Here is an 18,116-nt window from a genome sequence, read left to right as displayed (position 1 = left end):
TTGAACGCTGCGGGTCTACGTGAGCCTGTAGAGAGTGCTGATTGTTTGGGTGATGAAGTTCAGGAGTCCTCTGCAAACCTCCTCCCAGTCCTGCCACTGCTGGGCAAAGTGCTGCTACAGACACAGAAATATATTAGACCACCCAAAAAACCTGTATCGTAACATTTAACATGCTAAAAATACATTCTACACAGCTCACAGCGTAACTAACGTAGCTGGTTTTATGCTAGTGTCCAAAAAAGTACAAAATGATATCAAAATAATACAGTTACCAATTTAATGCACTAAAACATTAATACAAAAGGAATCAGAGAACAAATGGAACAAATGTGGAAAATTTGAAAACTATTTAACATGCTAAAAAAACATTTAAACAGCTTATAGCATAGCTAATATAGCACGTTTTATGCAACTATGAAAAATTTTTAAAACATATTTACCAATTCAATGCCCTTAAACATGTTTAAAAAATGAATCAGAAAACAAATGTGGAACGTTTGGAAACTACTTAACATGTTAAAAAAGATTGGAAATCATAAAGATGCTAATGCTAAGGGCGCTGACGTAAAGTATGCCAACAACCAACAACATTTTTATACTTTCAATAAATCTTTGCAGTTACAGAAAAATATTGTTGTTGTTTAAAATGCTGATGCTAAAATAAAAAAAATTATTAACAAAGAAAGAAAGAAATGGACAAAACGACTCAGAATGCTAATGTAGCATTGGCTAAGCTAATATCTCTTGCGTGGCTAAGCAAGTATGTAAATGAAAACTGTAGATTTTTTTGACAGAAGTTGGCCGATAAAACAAAGACCTATAGCTGTTAACTGTTTTGTTTAGTTTAGAAATTACAATTTACCTAAAAACCATCTGTGCTTCTTGAGTTAGAAAAATATTAGCACAAAACCCATCAACCCATCAAAAATGTAATATACCAAACTTAAACGAGTGTATTTACATGACAGTTTGAAACATTTTTGCGTTTCCTTAGTAACCGATGTTTACATTAGATTTGCCCACTTTGTAAACAGAACATTAGAACCATTCGCTGTGGGGGTGTTTACTTTGGAGCAGACTTTCAGCTTTGATGTTAGTAAGACGGAGCGTCTTTTCCAAACGTTAAGATTGGTGTCATACCAATGGGAAAATGTATTAAGGGAATGTATATTTCATGGTCCGTGTCTCTGAGTGCAGCGGATGAAGGTGTTTAGGTGTACTGCGGTTGCTATGGTGACACTGCAGGGGGGCGGATTGGCTACATCAGATTTTGTTTGTTTTTTTGCATAAATTAGTAGCAGAAGTGCAAAAACTAAATCCCCCCCAAATGCTGATTATTAATAACAAAAATCATTATAACAAGATGTCAAACTGAATGGAAAACTGGTGGAGACATTCATTATTAGTGAACATCTCGTTTTTATGAATGAAGAAGGTCTTTTTTGGGTCTGTGGTTGAGACTCCGCCCCCTTTCCTTAACGGGCTCCGTGCCTCAGTATGAAGTGCTCATGTTTGCTTTGCAAACATCAAGAGCACAAAGAGGAAAAGCAGCGCCTGAAACCTGCTGCATGCCTGCAGACAGCCCGCTGAAGTGTGCACAGATGGGGGGGGGGGGGTTGACGTCATCTTTGTTTGTGTGCAAAAGGCGGGATGGCGAGGGGAAGTGTGCGGTGGGGTGGAGGGTGCTGCCAAACTCACGCGATCGACAGGGCAGAGAGAGAGAGGGAGGGAGGAAGGGACAGGATAGGGCAAGATGACGGTAAGAAAGAGAAAAACAAATGTTTACTTGGGGGGTGGGGGGTGAAGTGGCTGACACGCACGTCCTCCTGTAAACGTCCGCACAGCGAGCTGCACTCGCGGCAGGAAGTCTGACAGCCGTTCTTCTACTCATTCAACGCTTCATTCACAAATTTGCGGAGTGAAACCTCGGGGGCTTCCTGTCGGACACGGATGATTCCTCCGGCCTTACAGACGATGAACAAGGAAAATTGTGTTTTTAAAACGTCCGGTGGCGTTTTTCTCATGATGATGTGCGTTATGTAAAGAAGCTTTAAATTTGCATTTATGTCTATTTTTGTTGCACTGCTAATGTCAGGTTGTGGGGGGCTGTAAGCTAGCTGGGAGCGTGTAAACAGATGGATGATGGGATGTGGGGGCAGGCTTACTCCGAACCACAACTCGGAGGTAAAATTTCTAAAGAACTCCTGCTGCTCTGCAGAAACTATGTCCTACGACTTAGGGACAGATGACGGGAGTGGGACTCGAACGGGCGGCTCTTCTCACCGCTCTGCGGAGGGCCGTGTCGTTGAAACTGTCTCCGATCATCTTCAGATGCTCGGCCACCCTCCTGCACTCCGTCTCCTGCGCGGCGTCTCGCGGATGCCGACTGTGGGGCAGCAGATCGGGCAGAGGTCCACGGCGGCTGGCGATGCTGCGGTCGTCCTCTCCGTCCAAGTCTGTGGCACAAAAAAAAAACAACCTTTCAGGACGGACGGCACCATTCAGACTTCAGATCAGAGTTCAGGTCTCTGCCGGGGTCACAGCGACTTCGTTTCCTCCTCACTTGTAATCTTTTAATCTGCTTAATGAGTCGGCTGTTTCCTGTGTTTACTGCTTTCTTAACAGATTTCTAAACTGACAGCAGGAAGGTTTGCTTCACCTGCTTCACCTCAGAGTGCAGATGAGTTAGCATCACAAAAACCAGAAGCATCTAACCCTTCCTGTGACACACACACACACAAAAATAAAAAGAAAAGAAAAATAAACGGCAACCGCAGCATCTGCTTGACCAGCAAGCCTTTCTAAGTGGAGCCCAGAGAGGACACTGAAGAAAATCTGACATAAACAGGAAAACCCTGGCCTGTTGCCAGGGTAACTGTGAGGCTGAGGCCGAGGATTGGAGGACGGGGGGAAGGACTGGGACGTGATTGGATGGACGCGCTGAAAATGGGCGGGGCAAAGCGAAGGGCTGAGGGTGTGACAGAGGCTCTCTGACCAGTCAGTTACGATGAACGAATCGATGAAGATGAAGGAAAACAACAAACACAATGGATGAAACAACAGCAACAACAACAACAAAAAATTTCTGAGTAAAATGTGAGGATTTTATTTCAAATCTTAACACTGGAGCTAAGAGTGAACACTGAGTGAAGAGGAAACGCTGCTGTCTTCCTGTTGGGGGGCGGGGGGGGGGGGGGGTGGAGGACAAGTCTGAACATGCCTGCCTGCACAGCTGACCTACAGCTGAGAGGAGGAGGAGGAGGAGGAGGAGGAACAGGAGGTCACTTTGCTTTGCTAAAAAAAACAAAAAACTTTCCCACAACAAAGCAGAAGAACATCCTACCTGACTCCTCTCCTGACAGGTCTCTAGGCGGAGCTCCACCTTCAGACAGGGGAGACAGAGGGGGGGTCGGAGCCCGTGGCGACTGTTGGGGCTCCCCGTGGCCCCCCGGGTAAGGGTGAGGCAGCCGGAACAACACATAGATGGTGTGACAAGTGTCCAGGTGGTGGGGGGTGTTGAGCAGGCTGGGTAACACGTTCGGGGGCCCGTGGCACCCTAGATAATTGTTCTGGGGGGAAGGAAAAGGGTCGCTCCTTCCTGTGCCACCTTCAACCGTCTCTACGGTCTCTGCGCGGGCCATGTCAATGGATTCCTGTGGGACACAAAGCATAAGATAAAATAAAGTATTTGTAAAAAACCTGTTATTACAGATTCAATTATTTTTACAAAATCAAATATATCTTTTTTAAGTACCCCCCTGTTTAAGAGCCACTGATTAAAAAAAGACAACAAAAAAAAATCCTTAAAACGAACTAATTTCGAGCAGTTCGGAGATCCTCCGCTAGGGGGCAGCAGCCCCGCCATATTTGCCCCCTCACGAGACCTGTGTTTGTAAACAAATCCCTGCTTCTTAGCGCACGCGGCTCTGAGATACGCACACTTTTATCGGACATCGAAACGAACCAAAACTGTCAAAGTCACACAATCTACCGCAGTTTTTCATCCAAACCAACTCCTTTTTTTTTTTAAACACAAAACGTTCCAACATTTTTTATACAGCCTCTTGTGACGTTCTTCCTTCACGTTTGTTGACATTTTGACAGCTTGGAGGCTTAAAGTAACGAAAACGCGATTTCCGCTCGATTTTCGTAAAAGGAACAGACGCTCGGTGGCTCTTTTCGGGGGGGGGGGGGGGGGGGGGGGACATGTCTGGGCATGTCAGGGAACGGAGACAGGAGCGCGCGGGCAACAGGAAGACAACGACCAGAAACAATTTCAAAGTAAATGTCCGCGAGTTTCAGCGCGTGCAAAAACAAGACGAACAAACTCTTTTATCTCACTTTTCTACTATTTTATTTAAAAAGAAATCACGGATGATGATGCAACAGGGTGGTTTGTATAATATAGTAGTAGAAAAATAAGAATAAATAGATGACATAAAGTGGGTCCAGAACGACTCACTTGCTGTTTGTGCCGGTCCGGGTCGAGGCTGTCTGCGGGTCCAGAGAGTCCGGTCCCAGGTGGACATGAGCGCCGGTAACACGCCGAGGATGCGAGCAGCGACGAGGCGGAGGACGAATGAACGGGGATGGCGTTAACGTCCGCTTGACGGGAGAGCTGTCACTCCATGTCAGGGCTCGGTTCCGGTTCGAGTCTCCGGCTAACTCCTGAACCCGAACTATGAGAAGCGAGGAGGACCGACGCGCCGCTGTGATGTCTATCTGATGACTGATCGGCTCGGATGGGCTCTCCCCCACTGATATCGGGTGGTGGTGTCAAAATAAGAGCATCTGCGCTTTCACAATAAAAGCGTCTCCATAATAACATTCAAAATCTTTTTATCTACAACTTAACTTTACTTGCTTTACATTCAAAAACTGTTAAACTCAGCTAAATATAGATGTATTAAAATAGGCTTTTATTCAATCCATGTGGATGTTCCATCTATTGCTATCTTTGTTTCCAAACTACAATTTTCTACATTTTTGAATATTTTTCTACAACAAAGGACAGCAGACATTTGCATTTTTTTTACTATTGTTCAGTTTTTGTAATAAACGCATTATTACTCTTTTTAATTCAATCATAAAAGGTAAAAAAAAAATAGAAAAAAAGACATTTTAAAAATGATTTCAACTTCTTCTTTCTCTTTCGGCTTTTCCCATCAGGGGTCGCCACAGCGAATCATCCTTTTCCACCTCACTCTATCATGAACATCTTCTACCCTAACATTAGCAAACTTCATGTCCTCTGTTAAGACTTGCATATATCTACTCTTGCCCTCCTGCCAGGCAGCTCCATCTCCAACATCCTTCTACCAATATATCCACTATCCCTCCTCTGAACATGTCCAAACCATCTCAGTCTGGCTTCTCTGACTTTGTCCCTAACACAGGCAACATGAGCCGTCCCTCTGATGTACTCGTTCCTTATCCTGTCTAACCTGGTCACTCCTAAGGAGAACCTCAACATCTTCATCTCCGCTACCTCCATCTCAGCCTCTTGTCTCTGTCTCACTGCTACCGTCTCTAACCCATAGAGCAGAGCTGGTCTCACCACTGTTAAAAATGATTTCAACAAAGATCAAAAATGGTCATTGTAATGGAACATTATAAACAGTTATTTCATAACTTCAAAATGCTGTTTAGATCTTCAAAAGCGGATTATCAACAACAACAAAAAACTATTGAGACCTAAGTATTTGAAATAAAGCAACTTTTTTACTCCAAAACATCCTTTTTTAAGGATCAGATTCTTCCCACAAAAGTAATATATAATACTAATAATATCGACAAAAACATGCTACATAGGTTAATTGGCAACTCTAAATTGTCCATAGGTGTGAGTGTGAGAGTGAATGGATGTGTGATTGAGGATATTCCACCCTGCGACAGACTGGCGACCAGTCCAGGGTATCCCTTGCCTACGCCCAAGTGGCTGGGATAGGCTCCGGCAACCCCGTGACCCCGAAAGGGAATAAACGGTTAAGAAGATGAATGAATGAATGAATATCGACAATAATAATAATAAAATTCAGTTTTTAGTTTCATTACAATACAACACCACTCTCAGCATCAGCAAACATCCACATCCTGGGTTTTGCCTTTATTTTGGTAGACTGAACTCATATTTGTTTGTTTACTTGACTTCCTCTCCGTTGACGCAGCGAAAGTTGACCATATACAGTCATGGTTGCTTTCTGACAGCTTTCTGACAGGATGCTACGCCGTCACAATTCACCCAAAAAACAAGCTAACCACAGGAAATCCGACTTCCATGCCAGTTCGAGGATGAGAATGAGTCAGGTTTTCATCTGTCAGATTTCACTCATTCATTTCAAAAGTGTTAAAACCAAATCTGCCATGAAGCGCATCATGTTGTGTAAAGCTTGGAGATGAAAGAAGGCTTTATGGCACTGAACCTCTGCTGCAGACCTGAGAGGACACGAACACTGGCTTGATGTTTGAAATTAGATTAGATAATATTCTCCTGCAGAGAAACCTGCAATTACTGCAAATGCAAACCCTTTCCAGTGATCGCTTACTCACTTTTTGCATTTGCTTTATTTAAAAAAAAAAAGTATTTTAAAAATCTAACCCTAACCCAGTAAGATTAAAGTCCCAGTCTGTTCAGCTACAGATTTGTTCTCAGTGTTCTTCTAATTACAATTATGATGCTTTTAGGTTGTTTTCTCGGACATAGTTTCGGCAGAGCAGTAGTTGTGGGCAAGACCACATCCCATCATCCATCTGTTTGCACTCTCTCCCGCTAGCTTACAGTCTCTTACAACCCTAACCTAACATCAGCGATGGAACAAAAGTGATGAGCATTATTGCAGCTTTAAGGCCCGTACACACCGGGACGAATATTCGCCAGCGTTTTTCGCCAGCGTTTTTCGCCACGTTTTTTGTGTTCACACCCAGGCGATTTTCGCTGACGATGAGCCGAGTGAACATGCAATTTCATTCCCTGACATTAGATGGCGCTTAATGTAAAACAGAAATACTCCTGTACACAAGGTGGCGCTGCGCAACTATACGCTTCTTAAAGTCGCTTTTCACTCAGAAGAAGAGAGCAAGTATTTACGTGCCTGTCAGAATCAAACAAAGAAAACAGGAATATTTCCAGCACCAGTAGCTCCAGCTCCAGTTCCAGCGATGAAGAAATTATTGTTGTGTTGAATGATGAAAGACGCCGGAAAAGACGTCGATTTTGGGGTACATCCCATAATTACGAGAAGAAAAGAACATGGGGAGTTTTATCGACTGGTACAAGAGCTGAAAATGTATCATGAGCGTTTTCGGGGATATTTTAGAATGTCCGTCATTATTTCTTCGCGACAGTGTAGACGCTACTTGGCGTCTATCTTCTTTGCTGATATGTGTTCTCAGAAAGGCAGTTTTTGTGTTTGAGCGCCCTCAAGTTGTGTTTTACTGTAACTGCAGAAGCTCCAGACACGTGTTCAAAAGCGCCATTCTCATTGGTCGTACAGTTTTCGACGCGGCGCGTCAAACCAAAAAAACGAACCCGAAGCGATTTTTAATAAATGACGCTTTTACGCGTGCCGTTTTTCGCGTCGGTGTGCACACTCACATTAGTGCCCCTTGTTTAGTGACGAGGCGTTAAACGTCGGCGTATATCGCGCGCGGAATTCGTCCCGGTGTGTACGGGCCTTTACAGCCATACAGTTCAGATCCAGATTCCAGTTTAGACGAGGAAAACAGAGACGCCTGCAGATCTATTGGTCTGCAGGTGGATGCATCAGAATGGAGAGGAGAGGGGCGTATATTTTACATCACAAATTTGGGCTTTTCTTTCAATCTTTTCTTCTGATTCACAACATTAGGAATACTCAGAAAAGCTACTTAATTTTCTTTACAAAAGCTTCCAACACGAAAAAATGCCACAAGAACATGTTAGAAACACAACCTTTAAATGGAGTGGGTCTTTAAAATCAGTGATGACTGTTTTTTACGTGAAAACACTGTGGATTCTCAATCATTTGATCTGAAACAAAGTCGGAATGAAGCTGCAGAAGAGCAGCAGAAAGCGGTTTCATCTCCTACAGTCTGGGAGCTCTGTACGCTAGCATGGATGAAAAACTCCATCCTTCACTCCGCCCCTGTTGTCTTCTGCAAACAGGCCTCAGTTGTCTCTTTGGGGAGGAGTCAGGGAGAGGGGCGTTGGCGTCCTCTCAGGTTCATGCCCAGACAAACCTCCACTGCCGGCGCTGGCAGAGACATGGCGGCGCAGAAGCTGCTGCAGACGAGATAATGAAAGCAAAACGGACAAATGTTGCCTTTGTGACTAGAAGTTTCCACCGCTGCCTTCTGACATTTTTACTGACATTTCTGTCAATCACGCATAAAATAACCTCAAATAGCTTTTAGGTAAAACAGTGTCGGAAGAACTAAACATCAAAGACCCTCTTTCAGAGATCCGTCTACCCACTCTAATGAAAACGGTGTTTCTTACATGTTCTTGCGGCATTTTTGTGGCATGATGAATGACATATATAAAGAAAATTAAGTTTAAAATTACATTTCTGAGTGTTTCTTGATGCAACTTGTGTGTCGATCAGGAGCTGATGAAAAATGCAGTTGGAAAAAGACCCTGTTTGTGACGTCTGGCGGGCCACAGGCTCCCTGCTCCGCTCCAATCTGATGCATCCACTTGTAAACAGATTCGTGAACTTCTTTGTTTTCCTCGCCCAGCCTGGCAACTTGCTAGGCTGGGGGGGGGGGGGGGGGAGAGCATGTAAACAGAGAGCTCGCAGCTATAGGTGATGGGAAGAGGGGGGCGGAGTTGCTCCGTGTCAATGATCCATCCTGCCAACAACTCAGAGGTGAATTTCTAATGATCTCCTGCCGCTCTGCAGAGACTATGTCCTGAAAAAAAAGACAACGATTTTTTGGTATTAGCAAAAAACGGCATACCGTAATCAAAATGAAACGCTAATTAATGATTTGAAAATAGATCACCGGGTGATCAGAGTGGAACTTTAGAGCTTCTTTCATGACCTGAATTTGCTCTCAACGTCGACAGGATGTGGCGACTAAATTTTCAATAAAGTGAACTCAGCGTCTTTGGTTTAATTGTTTTTATTTGTCTTTAATTTGCTTCCATTGCTGAAATTTAGAGCAAAATTTAAACCTTTTTTAAATAGTAATTTTTCGAGAAGAATGTTGATCGTCAAAACATAGAAATTTAGAGAAATGAGCTGAAAATACAAATGTACCTGTGTCTCCTTTTGTTGTTTGTGATGATGCACCATTGATGCACAATTGTTAACTGCTCAAAGATGGTCAACATGAAGGGGATTTAAACAGAAAATCTGAGAAAATGACCCTTGAAGCTCCAATTCAAGTCTCCGAAAGCCTTTGTTGCTGTATCAATTCAGCTCTGATGGTAGAAGACTGAATGGAGAGGATGACTGTTGTCTTCAGGGATGGACTTGCACTTTCAGATCTCCCTCCTTGTCTCCAGAGCCAAACTCAGACCCAGCCTGTGAGCCTCCATTCAGCATTCTCTCTTGGACCAGCTGGGCTCTGCAGCTGCATCTGATAGGCAAACAATAAAAAAGCTGAAGCATCAATGCTTTTTTCACTCAGTGCATCTCTGTTATCTTAAGGTTTCTGTTTAAAACAATCCTTTTTTCTGGATGATTTGCATGACGAGTGTGTGTTGCCTCATCCTCTGGGCCACCCAGAACTCCCATTTGGTGCCAGCTGGTGACAGATTCCACCTGTGGTGAAGTCACCTGCCAGGTTTTTGGTTCCAACCTGTGCGGACAGCCGTGTTTGCTGGCCCGTGAAGCCGTGCACACCGAGAGGGCGCATCTACTGTAACCTGAGCGCCGTTGTGCCACAGGCAGACGATAGGATGACATCAGAAAAGGTGCACATTCCTGCAGGTGCTCACACTCTCCCCCTGACAGGTAATCCGTCCCTCTGTTTAATTGAATTCTTTGAAAGTGCTATGAAAGCAGGTTTTTCCAGTTTTGTGGGTGCAAAAACTCCATGTTGGAGAAGGAAGAGGAACTCTGTGGAGGAAGGAGGTAAAACGTCTCCCTAAAGTCACTTTCACCAGCTGTTTGAGGGAGCCAAAAGGGATTTAAAACCATATGGTTGGAGTCAGAAAGGTGGCAAACCACAATGTTTACGACATCTAAACAGTTGGCTGAGCCTAAAGAAATCCCTTTACAGTTGCAAGGAAACATGTTACTTTAATAATCTGCTGACAAAGAATCCTAAATCACTGATAAAGGGAATGTTGTGCCACTTCAGGAGGATCTTCTTGTGTTTATTTGCAGTCATTGACTGTATCTGAGGACAAGTGAGTGTGATGTCACCCATGGAAAATGGCTTTTTAGATTATGATTTTATTGGTTTATTTTAAGCATTAAAAATAATGACCATAAAAAAACACAAATATATCAAACCAATTTCCGATATCAAGTAATTTGTTTCATTTCTGGCAGTCCTGGTTTTTTCATAATATGGACGCCACCGTGTTGTCAGTAGCAATGATTGGTCCAAGTCGGTCTGAGTTTCTATGGCAACCACTTTCACCAATCAGAAGGGAGCATGTTGGAGGACCACACCTCTACCATGTGAGAGCGGGATGCATGAAATCTGCCAAGGAAAAATGTGACCATTGTCTGTAGATGAGAACTGGACTTTGTGACCCCTCCCCCTTGGCCTTCCAAACAGGAAGTACCCGCTGGCTCCAAAAAGCCCAAAGGATTTCTACTTGTCAGAACAACCGTTCTCGCTCAGTTCCCTTTTTTCTTTTCTTTTAGCATCTTCTTGATGGTCCTAATTTTTTTCACAATATTTTTTTCCTTATTGCAAGTTATAAACTGGCCAATCAGATGCCTCAATAGAAGTGGGGGGAGCCGGCTGGCCCCCAATGTCCAACGTTTGATCGACAGAGTTCGTGCAGCCCGCTTTTAGTGGTAGGGGTGTGGCCTTACAACAAGCTCACTCCTGATTGGTGAGAGTGGTTGCCATAGAAATGTTGACTCAGATCGACCTGGCCAAATCACTGCCTACTGACGACGTCTGGCTCCGACATGGCGGCGTCTGTAACAAATACAAATGGCGACTGAATTGATTTCATTTGTTTTGAGATGGAAGTAAACCATTTTGTATGGATAATGTCAGCAGGCTCCGCCTACTTTTAATTGACTGCGTTGTTTTCGACCTCTGCTTTTGTATTTGGAGAAAATGCAGAGAGGTGTTCAGAAGAAACCAAAAAGGTTGCTCCCTGATTCCCATAATGCAGCGCTCACTCTGCAGGAGAGCGCAGGAATCCCCAACCGTTCTGTCTGTTTAGCCGTTGTTTATCCTGCAGTCACCAAAGCAGCTGAAAGCTGAGCCTCTGTTTGAATTGCAGCAATGACATCATCCCTCTGCCACCCCACCCCCCACCCCCCAGCTCTTCATCTTGCTCCTCATCCCTGCATCCAACTCTGAGTCCGAGCTGGATGACAAAATCAAAATGAAAACACAAAAAAAAGGTTTTAAAAGAGCAGAAAAGTAGAAAGAATGACATCATGATGCGTTTGTGTGTTGATTGTAATTTTGTTGGACATAAAAATGTGTGAAGGTATGGGGGGGGGGGGGGGGGTCCATTTACCATCTTTTCTCCTTTCAATAAGTTTAAAATATCTCTGAATCAAATTTTAATGAATGAATAAAAATAAGTCCAAGAAAAAGATTAAAAATTCTGATTTTGAAAAAAGTGAAAGTTGTTGGTGTAATGAGGGGGGGCAATGTAAATAAAACATAAACAAATAGTAACAGGAAATAAAAGAAAACAAAAATGTCTGTTCATATGTTTACACAACCTCACCTACACGAAAGGATATTTAGTGAAATAACTAAAATAAACTGCAGCACAAGTCAGTGATGAAGAAAAGAATCAGAACCAGAAATTCAGAACTTCACGTTTCCTCTGAAGCCGTTTTCTTCTGCTTCCTAAAGTGGGAATTTAGTATTTTTTTTCTGTAATTTTTCAATAAAATAAAAAAGTGTAAGAAATGTCTTACTTTCTGCCTCTTTCACCTTCTCAAACCGGGATTGGGACTGGCACAGAGGTAGAGAAGGGAACAGGGAGCAGCCCGGAGTCGAACCCTGGTTTCACGGACGGAAGGCGCAGCAAACCAGCACGAGCTAAACCGGCTCCCATTTTGTTTACTTTTTAAGATTTAAAAATGTTTGAAAATTAACGAAAAGTCGTCAAATTCCCAAAAACCTTTGGAAGTAGCTAAATTTGACAGAAAGTAACAGAAATGGTTTCAATTCTCATTAGTTCTTTATGGTTTGAAATCACTTTAGTTTCATCCTTTACATTTAATTTGATTAATTTGCTAAAATACACATCAGCATTAAATAAAACACTCAATGTTTTAGCATTTTTTCACTTTTTATTGCCTTTTATATTTTAAATACAATTCTGCATCCCTGTATTACTTCAGATCCTTTACAGTGTTTTGACTTTTGCCAAATATGTCAACCTTCAAATTCAAATTATGTTCCGATTATGTTCCAATTATGTTCCTCTCTTTTTACATAAAAACAAAATCAAATGCAATAAAATACAATAAGATACATTAAATTAGCCCCACACAATAAAATACACAAAGACAAACACCAGTGGAAAATAAATAAATAAATAAAGATAAACCAGAGAAACCAGAAGGCGCCGTCTGCCCTGTCCTCCTATTGGCAGGGGTGTCAGCATAAAACCCAAACACCCCAGCCAAGGGTGAGAAAACACTCGTAAACATTTTAATAAAATAAATATGTGTTAAAATATCATAAAAAGTATACAAGTAAAATTCTAGATTAAACAGATATGTATATGATAAAATGTCATAAAATACAAAAAATTCTAGATTAAGCAAATAAAATGATAAAATGATGTGATAAAACATCATAAAAATGTTTAATGTTTGTCACGTTTGTGTTTCTGTAGAAAGTCACACAGACATACCATTTTCATCTTCTGTGAGTGAACTGTAATTCGGTGTGTCATCTGCATATTGTGGTATGTTAACCTTGAAGGAAGCGTTTTCAGACTAAACAAAAAGAGTCCTAGTATGAATCCCTGTGGAACACCTCAATTCAAGGCCATTTGGCCTGAAACACAGCTGGAGACTTCAGAGCTTACCGTCTTGTCGTAAATCCTTTTGGAGTAAACTTAGTATTTGTTAGCATGTTTTGTAACATCGTAACCTCCGTCCTCTGTGTCAGATGTCAGAGCTCTGTCTCCCCCACTGGTCATCGGCGGTAGCCGTCCCCAGAGTTCCAGCCACACTACATCTCCCAGCAACCCCAGCGCACACTTCCTGGATGCAGCACACCTTACTCTAACTCATTCAATCAACGTCAGCATAATCAAGCTCTGCACTGAGTTAAGCTCAGAGCGAAGTATTGTTTATGCCACTCTACCTTTCTTACCGAGCGTTATAGCTGGACCTGATCTTCTGTCTCCTGATTCTGTTTCTGACTTTGTTTGCCTGCAGCCTGCCCCGACCTTGGACTGGATCCTGACTACCCCGTCTCTCCTCGGATGACCCTATGCCTGTTATCGAATCCTGCCTGACCCTGATTTAGCTTTGTGGACTTTTAGCTGAGCTAACAAACCTGCTGCATTTGGATCCAGCCGTCTGCCTGTTCTTGTGACACTCTGCAGTCAACATGTACTTTATGCCCTATGAAAGAGGAGGGACAGGCATCGAATTTTTTATCTAGCCAAAAGAAGAGAACAAACCTTCCCAGTTAATGTCAGAATCCATTCTGCGTCCAGCTCTCCTGCTTTAGCTTTCCTGTGGTGTTGACTCAGTCACAGCCTCTTGGTTTTTGCTTTCTACGTGCCCTTTCTCTGCTTCTGTTCAGCAATTAACATGATAACTTACAGTGCAACAGCCGGCCGCTTCACCTCTGATGCCTCTTTAGAAAACCAGAAAGGCTGCTCACAGAGGGACAGCAGATCGTTTCATCTGACGGTGCGGAGCAGACAGAGCTGTTCTATTACGAACAGCGTCGATGAATGGGCCTGCCTTTTTAATAAAAACAATTATTGACTGGCACTGGGACATCGATAGCATCACCTGACATTCAGATGGCAATGACATTTGTGTTGAAAGTGTGGAGTGATTTGGTTTTCTGAGTCACATCTCAGCTTCTGTAAAATGAAAGCAGACGGGGGAAAGTAGTGAACCATCTTTTTGGAGTAAAGGTGTTAGATCTCTAAAGAGCACTGCCATTACCTCATCTGTTTGACCTCGAGACAGATGGGCGTGGTCTGTGTTTGTGTGTGAGATTGTGTGTTAGAGTGTAAGCCAACTGAATCCTTGTTATGATAAGGGGGGTACGGTCGGAGTGGAGGAATGTGCATCTGCAGCACATCTCTGTTCTCCTTCAGCACGGAGCAGAGTGGCAGCCGTCAAAATCTGCAGTTTACATAGTCAGATGAGCAGAAATGAAAGATCCTAGGGAGAAAAATCCTGAGTAGAGCAGAATTTGCATCATTTTGTTTTGGCAGAATAATCCCAAACAGACTCTGAGTTAAGACGTGCGTCACATTCGGGCTTAGAGGTTCCTGAAGCAGGATCAGACAGGAGAATCGAGCATTTCCAAAAGAGTCTATAGACATTGAAAAAGTATTTTTAATTTTGGTTAAAAACAATTCCCTTTGGACAACTTGACAAGCTCATGTAGACAAGAGGGGAGAAGAAAAAGAAAATCTCCTGACTTCCATATCACCATACAGAGCTTCCTGTGAACACACTAGGTTCAGGTATTCAACAGCAAGCAGGGCAGAGCTGAAGATCAGGAGGGGTTTGGCTCCTGTGGACCGGGACTGGTCAGCCCCATCAGCTCATAAGTGTGACATTTTGGGAGGTGCTGTCAAGCCACAGCTCTTAAAGCACGATGTAGATCATCACCTCCAGCTGCGTCCCTCCACACTTACAGGCTTCTCACAAATGCTTCCAGATCCTAGTTGCGTTTGCTTCTTTTTCCGATGCTTGAACCATTCCTGTCAAGTCCAGTCGTCGACCTCAGTTTTCTTCCTGACCACGGGGTGTTCTGTTGGTCTCCTGACCCTCACCTGTTCCCCCCCAACCTCCTGTTGACCCGTCAAATTCCCGATCATCATCTGCCCCAAATATGCCTGAAGCTGCGTTAACACCGAGTATTTCAGAGGCGTTCAAGGACATGCTATGGTGTTCACACTGGACTAGCAGGGAGGGGCTTCTTCTTCTTTTTCATTTTCTACTGTTTACCAGCGAATGTATTTGGAAGAGTCTTGGTGAGAAATATCCAAGTGGAGCAAATCTCACAAATCTGGCTCCAGGCTTCTTCTTTCCCAGCTCTGTTCCGATACTTGAAAGACTTGGTGTCGTAGAATTCTGGTCGGGCACAAAGTGGAAAGATTAATTTCTCCTCTGTGATCAATTTTTTAAACGGTTGGTACTTCCGTGAATGAAAAGAGGACCCCATCGATGCATTACTGCCAAACCTGAGTCCCTGGTTGGTCAAAGTTGAACGGGTTTAACTTTCAACATTCGTTTACTGGCTGCACGGTTTGTGTGTAGAGCCTCAAAACAGTCTTAAGAACGTGTGTAGCTACGCACGATCCATGGACGGAGCTACTGGAGGGCACTAGCAAAAAGTTTTGCCCATCCACTTGCCCCCCCCGAAGACTTTGAGTCAATATTAGTATCATTCTTGAAAAGCACCACCAGTGCAATAATAATAACAGCAATAAAGAAACTTTTGAAATAAATATTTTTGATCCTTCCATTTGTAACATTTGCTGTTTTCATTTCTCAACCTACCAAAGTCTTCTGCCCCCCTCCTGCCCACCCATATAATATGTTGTGGCTTCGCCACTGGCGTGAACACAAGGATTTGGAACGTGGAAGTTACACACGTTTCCATTGGAAGGGGCTGCTTGAACGCAGCCTTAGTCAGACTGGACTTAAGAAATGAAGGGATGGAGAAATATTTCACCTGCATTTTTTTTTTTTTTTTACAATAATGGGCTAATTGGTCAAAATTCTTGATAAAAAATGAAAATGAATGTGTGTTCTCAAGCTAAATGTTTTCAGAGATAAGGTGGAGTTTTTGGCAACACCAAAACGTTCAAATTCAGGGAAATTTTTGACTTGGTGGTTCAGCAATACGAGGACCAAACAAAAAAAAAGCTGTAGTAAAAAGTATATCAACTCTTCAATTTGTCCTAAACAATGTTGTAAATCGATATTAGTATCAAAGTCCATGTCAAAATTTGATTTTATAAATAAATGCAGGATTATTCTCCTACTGAAGAACAGCTTAAAGGTCAAGTTTACATTACCTTTGCCTCTTGAGATCGTGACTCTTGCTATATCTAAAAGTAGATCTGATCTTGTCTCAACTTCAGAGGCGCTTCGAGGGACAACAGACCAAAGGCAGTTCTTTCCTGAAGTGCTACTCTTAGAAAGGCCGCTCCCTCCTTCAGTTTAGAGAGCCGACACCATCTCCGTCTGACCTCCAACTTTACAGTTTCAGGAAGCGTAAACTCTGTAATGACAAAAAGTCAGTCTGATGCGGGCTTTCACTTTTGTTCTGTTGAAGGCTCAGACTCCTGGGCGTCTTTGTTTGACACGCTTGTCTGTTTTTCATTGTTGCAGTCCCTCACTTCTTTTCTTTAAATAGATGAATCTCTGGGCCTCTTCGGTTCTTTCCAACTCCACCTGGAGGGATCATCTGACCCGGAAACGGGGAAAATCTTCAGTTAAGCAGACAGAACCAACAGTATTAATCAGTGACGGCTAAAAGAAGGAAAAACTGAAACCCCACATGTTTCCTCTTTTAAAAAGTACAAAACATTGGTTAATTAGACTCACATGAGGTGATTTAATGCTCATAAAGGCTGTTTAACACAGCCATTATGTACAATTTGCGCATTTCCACGTAGGAAATTTCGGTCTTCCGTGATTCGTCCTTCTTGCATTCGTCGATGTGCGCAGATGTCCGTTGAAGGTTTTGGCCGACAGGTCTTTAAATTCATTTGGTTTTGAGCTGTTCAAAATTTCTGGTCAGTTGAGAATTATGCAGTTCATGCATATTTTACACAATTATTATGTAAATCTTTCGCATTTGTGCATGATTTTTTGCGAGATGCACACGCAAATTCAATGAACTCAATCTTTAAGCTGCTTCCCCTATAAGATTCAAGATCAACTTTATTAATCCCCGAGGGGAAATTAAGTAGGAGTTTGTATCATTTGACACATGTTCGAGAATTTCAGCCTTGGTGTTCACATTGGACCAGCAGGGAAGGGCTTCTGCTTTTTCTTTTTTTTTTTTTTTTTAACTTGTCCTGTCCAACAGCTAGGCAAACAGATGAGAGCTGAGGGCCTCTTGTGTTGGACATATTTTATTTTAACAAGAGGGGTTATTCATCTTCAGACAAACCAAAGGTATGTCTGAATAAACCCCTTTTGTAGTTGAGGCCAAAATTTATTAATTTCAATCATGTTTGAAAATCTTTGGTGTTGGACCGGACGGAAAAGGAAAGAGGGGAAGAAGAGAGAGGGACGTTAGAGAGAGGGGGGGGTAGGAGGGTGATAATAGGAGGGGAAGGGGGGTAAGACCATGAAGCAGCATAGAGCAGACAGGTTTACTGGTTGTTTATCGTTACGGTACGGTTCAAATGTAGTACAAAAAGGGCGGGGCCTGTTCACACACACTCAAATATTATCAACACACCTGCTAGCCGCAAAAATGTCCACATGTCAACATGCACACAAAACAGATAGTGTTCACGAACGCATACCTATGCCTTTAAACCAACTAGTGTGAAATCTTTCATTCATTCAATCATGCAAACTATTAGTGCAAAGGTGAGCTAACACCTGTGCTCAGGTGAGTGTTTATGTTCTTCTAAAATGGATGGTGGAATGTGAAAAGAAGGAGGAGGAGCGCCCAGCCACCCCCACACCCATACCCCCGCCGCAGCAGCAGCGGCAGCCGGAATTCCCCCAACGCCACACGGGAACAGGCAGGGAACAACCGCCCCCCGGGCGACCAAGACCGCCACCCAGGCCAGGGCCAGC

The 18,116-nt window shown here is 43.1% G+C and overlaps 2 long non-coding RNA genes across 2 annotated transcripts; one reads left to right on the top strand and one right to left on the bottom strand.

Moving 5' to 3' along the window:
• The first annotated feature begins 2,444 nt into the window (after window positions 1–2,444).
• Window positions 2,445–2,776, top strand: LOC111948469. The gene is made up of 2 exons (XR_002874486.1): window positions 2,445–2,524; window positions 2,626–2,776. It is a non-coding gene; the product is annotated as an uncharacterized LOC111948469 (long non-coding RNA).
• A 6,227-nt stretch (window positions 2,777–9,003) lies between these two features.
• Window positions 9,004–17,364, bottom strand: LOC110016181. Its single transcript, XR_002291468.2, has 4 exons — window positions 16,697–17,364; window positions 16,373–16,578; window positions 13,178–15,422; window positions 9,004–9,561 (listed from the first exon to the last, which is right to left on the bottom strand). It is a non-coding gene; the product is annotated as an uncharacterized LOC110016181 (long non-coding RNA).
• Between the last annotated feature and the right edge of the window lie 752 nt (window positions 17,365–18,116).

Source organism: Oryzias latipes, chromosome 13 (assembly GCF_002234675.1).
Source record: "Oryzias latipes chromosome 13, ASM223467v1".
NCBI lineage: Eukaryota > Metazoa > Chordata > Actinopteri > Beloniformes > Adrianichthyidae > Oryzias > Oryzias latipes.
This window is presented reverse-complemented; position numbering and strand designations above follow the sequence as displayed.